Here is a 15,682-nt window from a genome sequence, read left to right on the forward strand (position 1 = left end):
AATAGGGCACACCCATACTTCAAAAACAGATGTCATGTCTTGGGTGTCAAACGTGTGTGTGTGTGTGTGTGTGTGTGTGTGTGTGTGTGTGTGTGTGTGTGTGTGTGTGTGTGTCAATGCATCAGAAGAATAAAACAAAAATGAGAGGTCTAGAGGGTCACATACTGTGGTGGTAGAGCACAAGCAGCAGCAGTGGCAGCACTTCAGTCACGTTTTAAGTAGCAGCAACCTCCAGCCATCTCTGTGAGGAGAGAAACTACGAGGTCTGTGAGAAAAGTATTGGACCTTTTTATTTTTTTCAAAAACCATATGGTTGCTTTCCAGTCATGTGATTATCCGATTCTCCGCTCCTCTTTCCATGACAAAAACTCCTGTAACAGTGGAATGTGCCGTTCATTTATAAACCGGACGCAGTCTTGATCCGGTATGTCATCTGACTAGCACAGGAATTGTGAAAAGACGTGGACATCAGCACTTTTTCAGCACATTAAGACAGACATGCGGAGGAGTTCCGCGTGTCGCGGTGGAGCTGTATGGCACAAAGCAACACCGTGATGAAGCCTTCCAGGACATGTTGGGGCATGTCCAGCTCATGCACAATCACAATCGGATAATCACACGACTGAAAAGCAACCGGAATCCATCTGAAAGCCATCTCAAAGCCGTCCTGTGAGACCAACACCGAGGTGGTTTTGTGCCGCGTAATGAACGGCTCCGTGGCGCGTCCCTCCGCTTTTCTTTCCATGAAAAAAACTCCTGTAACAGTGGAATGTGCCGAAAAAGTGCTGATGTCCACGCCTTCTGCCTTTTTGTGAAAGTCAGACGAGGTCCCGGATCAACAAAGCCTTCACGTGGGAAATGATCTGGTTGTTTGAGCATGTTGATCGGCGCTGGGAGTGCGCCACGCTCTCATCAGTTGTGGGCCATCCTTAAAGCGGCAGTAAAACTCTTTAATCTGTATAATCCCCATAAAATCGTCCCTGAAAGCCATATTAATTTTCTGAACGGTGTCCACCTGGAGGTCTCTCACAGTTTCTGGAAAAAAATTGATGCAGCAAAGCTCAAATCCATATGGTTTTTGAAAAAAATAAAAAGGTCCGATACTTTTCTCACAGACCTCGTACTTCTGTTTCCTCTTCTGCTCAGTCAGACTGCTGTGAAAGCAGAAAAAATGAGAGGGTGCAGAGTGGGGGGAGGTTTCTGCAACGACAATCTGTGTGTCATGTGGTCTGACATTCTGAGATATGAAACGACATGAGAAAGAACAAAACTGGAACATGATTAAACATCTTTATGAATAAAGATGATTTAGTTTATTTTTAATCCCAGTCAGTTTTTAAACATAAGCTCTTTAAAATGTCTTGACTGCTGACTCCTTTATTAAAACTCTGTGGGTTGTATATTCCACCCGGCACAACAGAAGTGTCAATCATAGCTTGTGATACAGTTATGGTTTTCAGACCCAGCGCTGGGCTGTCACAAAAATTACACTATTGAAATATGGTACAATATATGGGCATGCAAATGCAGTTTTGCACTCAGAATGTCTCATTATTGCATAACTGAACAAAGCGATGAATGCATGTGATCGGTGATCCACAAATGCTGAATCACACTTTACAGTTTTCAGTTTTACAAATGCCTTTTTTTTTTTTTTACAAATGGAAAATTATATTTTTACAAATACACATTGTAAAAACCAACACACAAGTTACTAATTAGAAATTTGTGTTTGTGGATCGCAAAGCACATGCAAATCAAGGAATATTTGTAGGTCACCCTCTGTGCATTTGCAGGTATTAATGAGACAAATTTAACTCTGTACTATTGAGGTCTGTTTAGTTACGTCACCTTGTTTTCTGTTGTTTTACACATGCATCTTTTGTTCCTGCCTCCTTAATTTCGTGCACCTGTGTTTTGTTATTCATTTCATATTTAAGTCTACTTATTTCCCGTGTCACTCGCTGGTTCACTCTTCTTGAGTCGCTGTGTGAGAATTGATTTTGCCACCTGGGAGTTTGGTTTGCATTTTTGTGTGGGCATTCACTATTTTTTTTTTTTTTTTCACGTTTGCTGTGATAATAAATCACTTGTGTTTTTTCACTCACATCCTGTCCTGGTTACTGCCCGCATTACTGGGTTCACCAGAAGTGGTTTTTGCAACAGAATGAACCAGCCAGCCATGAGCCCAGCAGGTAGTAACCCTGACCTTGGAAAGATCAAGACCATTTTTTCTGACATCAACCTCTTCTTTAACTGTTATCACTGCTGTTACACACCAAAGAAAAAGTTTGATTTTCTAAACCAAGCATGTGATCTGGTGGAGGACAGTTTATGGGTATGTGACTGGTTCCCAGACTTATATAGCCTTGATGAACTATTTAACAGGATTAGACTTCCAGACTGGGTGTGGAAACCTGAGGCGTATCTGCCGTCCAAGCCTTCGGTCCCACAACTTGACCCTTACTTTTCTGATTCAGAGGAGGGGTTCCTCTCAGACGCTGAGGGAGAGCAAGACCTAATTACGGTAGGCGATGCACCTGACCTCTGTAACGCCTCTGAAGTTTTTTTTTTTAAGATCCAGGATCTTTATCTTGACTACACTGACACTCTAATCCGGGGTGGGCAATCGTGCCATGAAGGGCTGAGACACTACAGATTTTCCTGGCTACCAATAACCTCAGCAGGTGATTACATTAATGAGAGTCACCGAGGGGTTGCCCACCTGAGTTCCTGATGGCTTTGCAAAGGGGTTGTCCGCCTCTGGTCCTGTAGAGGCCGGTCCGACTGTGTGCAGTATGACCGCCCTCCTATGGTTGCTGCTGGGCCCATGCGGGCTGGGTGGTCACTCTCCTACTCTGGCTGTGGGCTCTGTGCTTTCAATTTGACTGGAAGGTTCCCAGACCAGCTGGTGATACCATAGCGAAAAATGGACTCAGTCATAGCTCTGTAAAAGATTAGCATAATGTTCTTGCAGACCCCAAATAAACAGAGTCTGCGCAAAAAATACAACCGTTGGTGAATTCTGACACTGACAGAAGTAGCATGTGTCTGCCAGCTTATGTTACTGTCAATGTAAACACCAAGATATTTGTAAGAGGTCACCTGTTTAATTGTAAGGTTGTTTATGACAACAGGACTATGGTCACCGGCTGATCTGGGATCCAACATCATCGTCTTGTTTGTATTTATCTGGAGTTTATGGTTGTCACATCAAACCACAAAATCATTCACAGCAGCCATATGGGAAGAAACATCAAGTGACCTGGAAAGTAAACTCAGAATGACAGTATCATCAGAAAACTTCACCACATACTGATCAGGTCCAGAGCTAACACAGTCATTAGTATACAGAGTAAACAGGAGTGGTGAGCTGACGCACCCCTGCAGAGCTCCCGTACAGCTCACCACTGTATCTGAATAAAGTGTTCCGTTTATTTTCACTTGCTGTGGTCGATCTGTCAAAAATGAATAATACCAATTAATTAGAAAGGGGTTAACTTTCATTTGTGCCAACTTCCTAAGAAGAATATGTGGCTGAATAGAGTTAAACGCAGAACTAAAATCAATAAACAACATTCTAGCATATGTACCAGGCTTATCAAGATGCTGTAATGTGAGGTGCAGCAAAGTTGTTATAGCATCACTTGTGCTGCGTTTCCTTTTATAAGCAAACTGGTAACTGTCTAAAAATGGCTCCACATCAGATTGAAGCACATCTATCATAAGTCGTTCCAAAACTTTACAAACATTTGAGGTAAGTGCCACTGGCCTATAGTCATTGTCTTCCTGAGGACATGACTTTTTTGGAACTGGAATTATGATGTTTTTTTTTCCAGATTTCTGGTACCATCTGTGTGTCAATGCAGAGCTGAAACAGCTGCTGCCAAGCAGGCACTAGCTCATCTGCAAATGTTTTCAGGAGAAAAGTGGACATCTCATCCGGCCCTGTAGCTTTTTTCCCGCACATGGATTTAAAAGTTTTTGCCACAGCATCGGCATCTATCAGAATCCTGTTCTTCGTATCACATGTCACATCCTTAAGGACAACACAGCAGCCCTTAATGCTATCAGTTTCAAATCGTAAATAAAAACTGTTCAACTCATTTGCCCTCTTAGTCTCATCAGTGACAAACAGAGGCTTCCGCTTTGCCTCCATGTTGGTCATGGCTTTAATGGAGTCCCACAATTTTCTGGAGTTGGACCTAGAAAGGTCCTCTTCCACCCGCTCTTTAAATTGAAGCCTGGCTAATCTCATCTGATGGTTCAATTCCTATTGGGCTGCTTTGACACCACCCGTGTCACCAGATTTAAAAGCATTCTTCTTCCTCCTGATACAGTCCTTAATAGCTCTTGTGATGTACGGTTTTGTATTTGGAAACCTTTTAACAGTTTTCTGAGGTACAATAGAGTCAACACAGAAGGAAATATAGGCAGTTATGGATTCAGCAACGCAGTCAATGTTCGTGTCATTGAGGAAAATGTCCTCAAAGCTGCCCCGACACCATCATGGACTCCAGTGGGCCATCTGGCTGCCCACCAGATGCCGCTGTGGATCCCGATGGGTTGTACAGCAGCCCACGTGACACTGCTGGGAACTCTGGAGGGCTGTCCAGTGGTCCTGCTGCCAACGTGGACTCACCTCTCTCTCACCTCAGCAGTGAACATTAGTGAACAGTCCGGTCACCCTCCAGACACCACTGGGAATGCCTGTAGGCCACATGGCTGCCCCCTGACCCTATGGGGTGCTTCTGTTGTCCTCCTGCTTCAGCTATGGACTTGTCTGCCGCCAGGCCGTCCTCTGGACTGGGTCTTGTCCAGCCTGCCAGCTGGCCAGCGGTTATTTTGTTGATAACTGTTATAACTGGTGTGTGCCTGATTTTGTTTTTGGCCAGATCATGGGTACACCCTAGACAGGATTGCCAGTCTGTCACAGGGCAAGACAAACAAACACATTCACACCCGCATGCACACCTACAAACAGATTTCAAGTTTTCTGTTCACGTAACCTGTGTGTTTTTGGATGTGGGAGGAAACCCACACAAACACAGGGAGAACAAGCAAACTCTACACAGAAAGGCCACAGGTGGGAATCAATCCCATGATCTTCTTGCTGTGAGGCAACAGTGCTAACCACTAAGCCACTGTGCTGCCATTGTAATAATTCTGGAATTTTAAAATCTATTTTCATATCTTAAAATATATCATGATTATTGATTTCCCCCATATAGGACACATTAAAGATTCATATAAAAAAGCTTTCCTGGCAGTTGGGCGCTAAGTGTCACCATGTTTCTGAAGCACAGTGGTATTTCTGCAGCAACAGTGGTCGGTTCAGTTTTGCACTCAGACTGCAGACTTTCACCACAGGAAGATGCCCACCGCTTGAAACAGAATTGATAATGATGCACCAAAATGAGAGCCGTGTGAACTTCAAATGTGAGAATCATACAGTATGTAAAAGTTTGGGCATGAGTTTCCTTTATACATTATTGGTTGTTTGGATCAGCAATTTCAGTTAAATATATCATATAGCAGACAATGATAGTGATATTTTAGAAGTGAAATGAAGTTTATAGGATTTACAGAAAGTGTGCAACAATTATTTCAACAAAATTAGGCAGGTGCATAAATTTGGGCACCCCAACAGAAAAAATACATCAATATTAAGTAGAGCCTTCTTTTGCAGACATAACAGCCTCTAAACACTTCCTATAGCTTCTAATGAAAGTCTGGATTCTGGTTGAAGGTATTTTGGACCATTCTTCTTTACAAAACATCTCAGATTTGTTGGTTTCTGAGCATGGACAGCCCGCTTAAAATCACACCATAGATTTTCAATAATATCCAGGTCTGGGGACTGAGATGGCCATTCCAGAACATTGTACTTGTTCCTCTGCATGAATGCCTTAGTAGATTTTGAGCAGCGTTTAGGATCATTGTCTTGTTGCAAGATCCAGCCCCGGCGCAACTTCTACTTTGTCACTGATTCATAAACATTGTTCTCAAGAATCTGCTGATATTGACTGGAATCCATGTGATCCTCAACTTTAACAAGATTTCCAGTACCTGCACAGGCCACACAGCCCCACAGCATGATGGAACCACCTCAAAATTTTACTGTAGGTAGCAAGCGTTTTTCTTGGAATGCTGTGTTCTTTTTCAGCCATGCATACCACCCCTTGTTATGTCCAAATAACTCAATTTTAGTTTCATCAGTCCACAGTGCCTTATTCAATATGAAGCTGGCTTGTACAAATGTGCTTTAGCATACCTCAAGCGACTGTTTGTGGAGTGTACAGAGAAAAGGCTTCCTCTGCATTACAGCATCATACAGCATCTCTTTGTTCAAAGTGAGCTGTATAGTTGAACGATGTACAGAGACACTATCTGCAGCAAGATCATGTTGTAGGTCTTTGGAGCAGGTCTGTGAGTTGACTATGACTGTTCTCACCATCCTTCACTTAAGCTTATCTGAGATTTTTTTTTGGCCTGCCACTGTGGGCCTTAACTATTACTGTGCCTGCGGTCTTCCATTTCTCCAGACAATGGAACAATGGCACCGTGCCGTCATACTGCCATCTAGCGCCGCTATAGTGTAGTGTCATGTCATGATGTTTTAGCGAGAGACTTGGTGGGAATCTGTGGCACACAAACCTGCTTTTGCAGGAAATTTCACATAAGCAACTTCTTTAGTTTATCCTGTTTACATCCAGATGACACAAACCATGACAAAACAAGCCTTACACGAAGCCAGATCTCTGCATTTTTTTGTTTCGTCTTGGTGGAGACCACAGCGATCTCCGGGCCGTCAGGGGAGGAGGCATGCCGGCACCGAGCTGACTGAGGCACGTGTACAGCCGACCCGATCAGCACATAGTCAGAATGTGGATTTTGACCTTTTGAATATCTTTGTGCGCCCTCAGTAAGCCTCATTGATCTTATGGTATATAAATGTATGGATGGAGTTCTCCCATTTAGCGTTATATTTTTCAAGGCTAACTGAGGGCGCCGCCTATAGGTGGCGCTTCAAGTCACAACATTTGGCATTTTGGGCTACATTTGGGACCCTCCCAGGGCCTGCGCCCTGAATAAGCCTTGCTCATTTATGCATATTTGGATACACTGGGACATGTTCTTTCCAAATTTGCATAAATGGCGGTGGCTTAGTTAGGACACTTTTGCATAGGTGGTGCTCTTTATGTTAAGAACGCGATATTTGGCGATTTTCATTTGGCCATATCTTGGTGCGCCCTCTATGGATTTCAGTGAAACTTGTTTTATGATGTTCCTCTGTATCTCTGCTATTCGGGAAAAAGATATCAGGAAGGCTTTTTGTAAGTACGCCCCATCTAAAAGTATACAGTCTCGGGACCCCTGACAAGAAGACACCCAAAAACGGTGGTGTTTTGGGATCTGTCAGATTTCATTCCTTTTCAGCAAATTTCAGCCACAGCCTTGGTAAGTACATTAATATTATGTCAGACAAGGTAAATGTACTAATTTTGAAAAATCCACAAACCGTTGTCATAAAAAGCCATAACAAGCCACACACTGATGGTAGATGAACATACGAGGGCTGTCCGTAAAGTATAGGTCCTTTTTTATTTTTTTCAAAAACTATATGGATTTCATTCATATGTTTTTACGTCAGACATGCTTGCACCCTCGTGCGCATGCGTGAGTTTTTCCATGCCTGTCGGTGACGTCATTCGCCTGTGAGCACTCCTTGTAGGAGGAGTCGTCCAGCCCCTCGTCGGAATTCCTTTGTCTGAGAAGTTGCTGAGAGACTGGCGCTTTGTTTGATCAAAATTTTTTCTAAACCTGTGAGACACATTGAAGTGCACATGGTTCGAAAAATTAAGCTGGTTTTCAGTGAAAATTTTAACAGCTGATGAGAGATTTTGAGGTGATTCTGTCGCTTTAAGGACTTTTCACGGTGCGAGACGTCGCTCAGCGCTCCCAGGCAGCGTCATCAGCCTGTTTCAAGCTTAAAACCTCCACATTTCAGGCTCTATTGATCCAGGACATCGTGAGAGAACAGAGAAGTTTCAGAAGAAGTCGGTTTCAGCATTTTATCCGGATATTCCACTGTTAAAGGAGATTTTTTTAATGAAAGACGTGCGGACGGGTCCGCGCGTCGGGACGCAGCCGGCGCGGCGGCACAGGAAAAACACCTCCCGTGTTGATAACCATTTGTTAAAATCCAGTTGGCTTTTGATGGCTTTCAGTGGAGTGAGTATATGAGAAATTGTTTATCAGCTGGAGATGTTCCAACTTGTCCTCAAGGCTTCCAACAGAGGTGTTTTTCCTGTGGCGGAGCATCGCGGCGGCTGCGAGCCGACGCTGCAATCCGCCCGCACGTCTTTCATTAAAAAAATCTCCTTTAACAGTGGAATATCCGGATAAAATGCTGAAACCGACTTCTTCTGAAACTTCTCTGTTCTCTCACGACGTCCTGGATCAATAGAGCCTGAAATGTGGAGGTTTTAAGCTTGAAACAGGCTGACGACGGCGGCTGAGAGCGCTGCGCGACGTCTCGCACCGTGAAAAGTCCTTAAAGCGACAGAATCACCTCAAAATCGCTCATCAGCTGTTAAAATTTTCACTGAAGACCAGCTTAATTTTTCGAACCATGTCCACTTCGATGTGTCTCACAGGTTTAGAAAAAATTTTGATCAAACAAAGCGCCAGTCTCTCAGCAACTTCTCAGACAAAGGAATTCCGACGAGGGGCTGGATGACTCCTCCCACAAGGAGTGCTCACAGGCGAATGACGTCACCGACAGGCATTGAAAAACTCACGCATGCGCACGAGGGTTCAAGCATGTCTGACGTAAAAACATATGAATGAAATCCATATAGTTTTTGAAAAAATAAAAAGGACCTATACTTTACGGACAGACCTCGTAGACATGATAAAGAGGAGTAGACGCCGCATTGGTTGCTGAGGCGCAAGAAATGCAGCCGCCATCTTGGACCAGGTATCGTAGTGATTCTATTACAAGGCACAGTGAAGGTCTGATTTTATAAGCTTGTTTTCTTTTTATCTTTCTAACATAATGTGTGAAATACCAAGTGTTCCAGTACTTAAGAATGTTTCATTTTCACTGTTGATGCACTTTGTGTAAAATCATAGTCATATCATATTGATATGACAATATTGCCATATGATAATTTGGCCATATTGTAGACAAAAAAAGAAAAATGCTTAAAAAGGCCATGATCATGCTCCACTGAAGCATTTACTCAAAAAAGTCTGAAGGACCTAAATGACATGGTGAGATGCTGAAGAGCTTCGCTCGTCATGTCTGCAACATATACATATTAGATAAATAGTATTTTACCAAATTATACAATTTCCCTTCAAATGGAAAGCTGAGCTCATGAGCTAGCAAACATAGGTGATCTCATGCTAACACACCTAGCCCTGTTAATGTTCCTCTGCCACAAGAACTAAAGTTGTCAGCTACAAATATTAAGCATTTTGTTATTCATTTAACATTGATGTTTAGATAAATGCATCATAAATTGTTCTGTGGAGCTGATTAATTTCATAAATTAACTTTTTTTTTTTTTTTACAGCTGGGCTTAAATGGTGCATCCCATCAAAATGCAAGCAAACTACAGCGAGTACATGCTAATATTCAATGATAAAAATGTTATATTTCTGAAAGTGTGCACAGTAGTAACTGCTGTAATGTTTGATGCAAACTATATTTAGGCTCCATGCATAGTTTTGTGAGCATATCTTACATTTTGAAAGGAAAGCGTGGGCTTTTTTGAGCATTCCTCACGGCAGAACGATTTAAGCCCAATGTGCTCCATTTAAGACCACCTCATGTATTTCAATAGAGAATTTCCTGTAGTACAAGTTAAATACGTTTTTCTGTTTAAAAGTATTTAAGAGTAATAGTTCACTGTGTGACTTCAAATTACTGATCTACTTTACTATATAGATACAGTAGATATATATAGAGAGAGACGGACAGACTGATAAATAGACAGACAGAGAGATATATAGATAAATTAAATGTAAATGTACATTTTTAATTTTAAAATGTAAAAAAAAAAATTAAAGACATGCTCACTGTTATCTAATAAATATATTGCGGTTTATTTTTAATTGAATTGCTTGAAGTTCCTGAAATGGAACTAAATTAGCTGATTCATTGTTATGTGGATTATTGTTGTGGGACAGCCCTTCACATGGGATTTATTTATAAAAGAGGTGGATTATGCTTTTGTCAGCTGATCGACGTTGCAGCACACAGTGCAGCCGGGTGAAAGGGACTTAACCAGGTGTCTGCTCTGTGCTGTGGAGTGCGAAGTACCAAAGGTGAGTTACATGTTTATTTGTCATCATGTGCTGGGCAACTATTTCCACATCATACCTGCTACAGACTTAGGAGGTGAACATGTAATAACATGTGCATTACAGCAGTGACATCCCATTCAGCTGTGTTGCGCCCCCAGCCTCTGACATGCACACAGTGCCACAGACATGTTATTGCATAACCAACATTTCCTTTGCCCTCCCTGGCCATGGTACAGTGGAGGTGGACAAACGTGGCACAGCATGTAGGCAGGCTTCGCTGTGACCGATCGATCTCAGAGCTCAGTGAACTGCAATCAGATCATTTCAAATGCTGTTTTGATGCTGTCAGAACATGTAAATTGCAGTCAGATGGTCGTCAGATTACACATGGATTGCTGTTGGATAGGTGTCCTATCTCGACCACAAAGAGAATTATGAATATGTGCTTTATACTTGGGGCCGCTGGCCGATTTTGACCAACTGTGTGGACTTCCACAGATGGCGGAACTGAAATCTGACACTTTTAGATGTGTGCCAATTCATAACTCTGGCGCCATTCTGCGTGATTCCGGCTATGTGTGACGGGGTATTATATTATTTTAAGAAGTGATAGACAATTTTAATGGCAAAATAAATAAACAATCCACAAATCAAGTTTATTTATGGTTCTAATTATTATTATGGTGTTTTTACTAACTTTTTTGTCTCTCACTTTTTTTTCAAAACTTTATTTCAACAAATACATTAACAGTATACGAATCCATCTGAATCGTCATATTTTAATGATGAGCAACTTTTTATTGGTTTCCATCCGGTCGTTGAGTGTCTCTGATGGATCACACAGTGTTTGTGGCTGGTTCTTGACTGATACTGTAGCAGTCGGAGCTCGCTGATGGATCCTCGTGTTTTTCTGTCATATGAAAATATTTTAAAAACAATGTCTTTATATACAATAAATCACAAAATTATCTAGTTACATATTTGAGTTTATTTATTGTTTGTGTACTCACTGCTTCTGTCAAGAGTTTGAACCTGATTTGGGGTCAGTGCAATTGAATGTTCTGGTACGGACTTCCAGGTCCCCCTGGTGAGCAGAATGAAGTTTATTCACTCAGGTATCATCTCATTTTCAAACAATTCACATTAAGGTTTTTTTGTTTGGTTTGGTTTTTAAATATACCATTCCGAACATCTTCAGAGCCTCTCATGGTTTCATAGACACAAACATCACCTACAGGTTAGTAGGGAAAAACAGTTTGTGTTTTGGTTTCAAATGTCACAATCTGATGAAAATATTTAGTTTATCCGTGCCGCTTAATATTATGCATTTTTAATCTTGATTAACTACAGATACCTATAGAATAATGGGCTGTACATTTGTGTGTGTGTGTGTATATATATATATATATATATATATATATATATATATATATATATATATATATATATATATATATATATATATATATATATATAAATGATGAACTGACTCGTTTGTGGTGAATCAATTCCAAAAGCAACATTCTTTTGCTTATGTAAAATCCCATAGACATGTCTGCCACCTGCTGGATGGTTAGTGGATGCTTGATGGATTGTAGTAAAACCTGTTTCAAACCATTTTTCCAGAATTTTGACAAAAATTGAGACTTGCTGAACACTGGGACCTGCTGGATGGTTCATGAAAGTACATCCACATTAAATTATGAATTTAATTTAGTTTAAGGCTACAGTTAGCACATTGTTTACATGTGGGGCCTCCATTTTTAGAGGCCCTAAGTCATTGGATGCACTGCAAGGATTATTGTTCATATAAATCATCACTTTTACAGTCAGTTTTCTTTAGACAAGTCGGGGGATGGACACGTAAATATTTCCAAGTCTCTGAAAATGACTTGGACTTAAATTTTGTGGTGTACAGAGGCAAAATTCCAATATTATGTCACATTCCCACTATTTCTGGACCCCGATAGTAGTTTTGACATTTTAATGGTGTTTTCAACTGTCCCACTCAACCATGAAACTCCTGTAGTTTTTTAGAAATATCAACCAACCATGTTGAAGAGAAGAGTACACGTGGAGGTCAATTTCTGTCTGACCCTTTGGTCTGCAGCAGAACCCAGATTGATGTTCCTGAACCTGTGCAGCAAATACACCAAAACTAAAACAAAATATAATTCAGGAGACATGCACTTTGAAGATGACTGGGTGCGTCACCCCTCTTGGGAATGAGCTGCACTTATGTTCAAAATGAGAATTTGGTACCAACCTGTCCCAACATGATTCTGTGGAGAAAAAGACCAGAGTTACCAGTTCTGTAGCAAATTTTGCATATACAGGTGCTTACTATTCACAAGTGATTTTACTTTTTCAGGATTTTTGCCAGTGCCATTGAGCACAGGGGCCCCTGTGCTGTGCTTTGGATCCCCTACACTGTGATGTGGACCCCTACATTGTGATTTAACCAGCGTAGTGGGGCTTTTCAGTGTTTTTTTTCTTTCCCTTTTTTAAAGGACATGTCGCATGTTATTTAATGTCCCAGTTAGCATCACAAAGTATTCATGATTGTAAGTCTGTCCGCGCACATGCGTAAATAATTAGTGGTTACTAGGCCTGCGCGGTATAGCCGCTTTAACCGTAACACAGTATAATTTTTGCTCACATCGGACAAAACATCCTGCCTCATCGGAATGTACAGTGAGGAAAATAAGTATTTGAACACCCTGCGATTTTGCAAGTCCTCACACTTACAAATCATGGAGGGGTCTGAAGTTTTCATCTTAGGTGCATGTCCACTGTGAGAGACATAATCTAAAAAATAAAAAAAAATCCGTAAATCACAATGTATGATTTTTTTTTTTTTTTTTTTTTTTTGTATGTTACTGCTGCAAATAAGTATTTGAACACCTACCAACCAGCAAGAATTCTGGCTCTCACAGACCTAATTTTTCTTTAAGAAACCCTCTTATTCTGCACTCTTTATCTGTATTAATTGCACCTGTTTGAACTTGTTACCTGTATAAAAGACACCTGTTCACACACTCAATCACACTCCAACCTGTCCACCATAGCCAAGCCCAAAGAGCTGTCTAAGGACACCAGGGACAAAACTGTAGACCTGCACAAGGCTGGGATGGACTACAGGACAACGGGCAAGCAGCTTGGTAGAAGACAACAACTGTTATGATGATTTATTAGAAAGTGGAAGAAACACAAGATGACTGTCAATCTCCCTCGGTCTGGGATTCCATGTAAGATCTCACTTTGTGGGGTAAGGATGATTCTGAGAAAGCTCAGAACTACACAGGAGGACTTGGTCAATGACCTGAAGAGAGCTGGGACCACAGTCACAAAGATTACATTAGTAACACATGATGCTGTCATGCTTTAAAATCCTGCAGGGCAGCAAGGTCCCCCTGCTCAAGACAGCACATGTCCAGGCCCGTTTGAAGTTCACCAGTGACCATTTGGATGATCCAGAGGAGGCATGGGAGAAGGTCATGTGGTCAGATGAGACCAGAATAGAGCTTTTTGGAATCAACTCCACTTACCATGTTTAGAGGATGAGAACAACCCCAAGAAAACCATCCCAACCGTGAAGCATGAGGGTGGAAACATCATAATCTGGGGGTGGTCTTCTGCAAAGGGGACAGGACGACTGCACCATATTGAAGGGAGGATGGATGGGGTCATGTATTGCGAGATTTTGGCAAACAACCTCCTTCCCTCAGTAAGAGCATTGAAGATGGGTCATGGCTGGGTCTTCCAGCATGACAATGACCCCAAACACACAGCCAGGGCAACTAAGGAGGGGCTCCGTAAGAAGCATTTCAAGGTCCTGGAGTGGCCTGGCCAGTCTCCAGACCTGAACTCAATAGAAAATCTTTGGAGGGAGCTGAAACTCCAAACGTGAAAGATTTGGAGAAGATCTGTATGGAGGAGTGGACCAAAATCCCTGCTGCAGTGTGTGCAGACCTGGTGAAAAACTACAGGAAATGTTTGACCTCTGTAATTGCAAACAAAGGCTACTGTACCAAATATTAACATTGATTTTCACAGGTGTTCAAATACTTATTTGCAGCAGTAACATACAAATCAATTATTAAAAAATCGTACATTGTGATGTCCAGATTTTTTTGTTTGTTTGTTTTTAGATTATGTTTCTCACAGTGGACATGCACCTAAGATGAAAATTTCAGACCCCTCCATGATTTGTAAGTGGGAGAACTTGCAAAATCGCAGGGTGTTCAAATACTTATTTTCCTCACTGTATTTCCATTAGGGTAAGTTTACCCATTAACCCTAGAACACTCGCTCAAATTAGTAACACCATCACTAACGCCCGGTGATTTTTACCCGATATAATATACCCAGTATAAAGTACTTGTCATTAAAATATATGAAAATATGATGGTAGATGACAAATAAGAGTAGTGTTCTTTTATTTTAAACTGTGCCATGTCTAACAAAATGACAAAAAGGTACAATGAGGGGACCTTATAAAAATGCTCCAAAATTACAGCGAAATTAGAAATTTGAGAACACCTCCACCCCAACACCAAAAAAAAAAAAAAAAAAAGAGATAATAATAATAATGAAGCTGGAAACTTGTTTTTTGATCCACCCATTCCTTTTGAGACTTCCCTGGTGAAGACACAATCTCCTTGGCACACAAACAGCTGTAGGAGAGAGAAACAAAATATGGCATATTTTGAATGGGTAAAAATGACCAGCTGAGCTGGCTAAAATATTTTTATCATTATATGAATTCCCTTGGAAATCACCACTTTGTGATAGTTATTCATAACCACTGCACTAATTAAAGATAACTTGCAAATTCCAGGATCACTTTTACGTACTTACCTTATTTCTTACATGCAGTCAGTACATGCAGGATAGTCATGGTGTGGACACATTGTTCGACGGCAGATGTGGCACCTGTGTCGTGTCTTCCTGTCCAACCCTGAGGAGCAGTCAGCATACTTCACTAAGGGACTACTGCTTTCTGCTGCCTCTGGTCCTGCCTCATTTCCAAGATTGCCAGGGGAAGGGATGTCGAGCACGGTACAGATCAGGATTCTGAGTTGACATGACAGATTTGAAGAGAGGAGCCTCTGGTCTGCCCATGGTTTGATGAGTGCCAGTGCCAAAGCCTGCATATAAGGCCTCCTCTGCGGGTAGTTGTCACCTCTCTTCATCGCATTCTCCTTGTGTATGATCCATGAGTTTATCACACTAACGTTTGTTATGCCATAGAACACGCACAGGGGCCATCTCCTGGTCTTTCTTCCACAGCCATAGTGAGCACACATCTGATCAAAAGTATCGATACCTCGCCTTGTTTTGTTGTAAAACTCAATAACTTTTA

General features: G+C 41.5%; 3 long non-coding RNA genes across 3 annotated transcripts in view; 1 reads left to right on the top strand and 2 right to left on the bottom strand.

Annotated features, from left to right (window-relative positions):
* The window catches only part of LOC117504533, a 26,122-nt gene extending 18,710 nt beyond the window's left edge, over positions 1-7,412 (bottom strand). Inside the window, exon 1 of the long non-coding RNA XR_004558814.1 lies at positions 7,401-7,412. This is a non-coding gene — a long non-coding RNA (uncharacterized LOC117504533). The remainder of the gene's footprint in view (positions 1-7,400) is intronic.
* The window catches only part of LOC117504535, a 20,590-nt gene extending 4,961 nt beyond the window's left edge, over positions 1-15,629 (top strand). The window contains exons 2-3 of the long non-coding RNA XR_004558816.1: positions 11,573-11,577; positions 15,496-15,629. This is a non-coding gene — a long non-coding RNA (uncharacterized LOC117504535). The remainder of the gene's footprint in view (positions 1-11,572; positions 11,578-15,495) is intronic.
* LOC117504531 lies at positions 11,111-12,559 on the bottom strand. The gene is made up of 4 exons (XR_004558812.1): positions 12,369-12,559; positions 11,498-11,548; positions 11,328-11,401; positions 11,111-11,227 (listed from the first exon to the last, which is right to left on the bottom strand). It is a non-coding gene; the product is annotated as an uncharacterized LOC117504531 (long non-coding RNA).
* Positions 15,630-15,682: the final 53 nt, after the last annotated feature.

This window comes from Thalassophryne amazonica, chromosome 23 (genome assembly GCF_902500255.1).
Source record: "Thalassophryne amazonica chromosome 23, fThaAma1.1, whole genome shotgun sequence".
Taxonomy (NCBI): domain Eukaryota; kingdom Metazoa; phylum Chordata; class Actinopteri; order Batrachoidiformes; family Batrachoididae; genus Thalassophryne; species Thalassophryne amazonica.